The sequence below is a fragment of the Montipora capricornis genome, chromosome 11 (genome assembly GCF_036669925.1).
Source record: "Montipora capricornis isolate CH-2021 chromosome 11, ASM3666992v2, whole genome shotgun sequence".
Classification (NCBI taxonomy): domain Eukaryota; kingdom Metazoa; phylum Cnidaria; class Anthozoa; order Scleractinia; family Acroporidae; genus Montipora; species Montipora capricornis.
This window is the reverse complement of record NC_090893.1, coordinates 16,955,637-16,956,383: the sequence shown is the minus strand read 5'-3', so window position 1 is coordinate 16,956,383 and position 747 is coordinate 16,955,637.

Genomic DNA, 747 nt, shown 5'->3' with positions numbered 1-747 from the left:
ACGGCATCTATGACGTAACGTGCAAACCACCGATAGGGTACTTGAAGCCTCTTGTTCCTACAGGTATTCAGGGTTAGGATTAAGAAGATAAGTGGAAGAAGGTTTTCCAAAAAAACGAATATTCTGAAAACACTCTTGGCAGAAATGACCTGAGACAAACATGTGGAATGGTCTGTTCCAAGTGTATGAACCTAACGTCCAGTGCCAGGTCATGGGCTTGGTGTGCCGTGCACGATTTCCGGCCAAAAGTTTCCCCAATTAAACACATACCCCCGGTATCCTGCACATTCACATTCAAGTAAATCATATTCTGCTTGTTCCGTTCATCCTGCTCTTGGGAGTAGAATATTCCGTTCATTCCCGAAATATTACTCTGTTCATTCCGAAAACGGAATAGGTCCCATAAAAACATGGGACGCTTACCATTTACATCATCCATCCGGGTGGAAATTTTAGGTGTAAATATTCAGTGCTGCAGCTTGTGCAAACGCAAAACGGAAACATCACAAAATGTACTAGTATCAATTGGAAAAAAGCTCAAAAAGAAAAGAAAAAGTGCATTGATTAAGCCAATGGTCTATAATGTCTGAAACGTTCCAAATCGAATGGTATGTACTGTTTCATTTTCCAATCAGAATTTCCAGGTTTTCTGTGTAAATGGTAAGGACCCATGACCACCATTTATCCCGAGTATTTCTATTCTAGAACGGTTACAAAACAAGGTGTCCGTCAGTTAAAACTAGACAA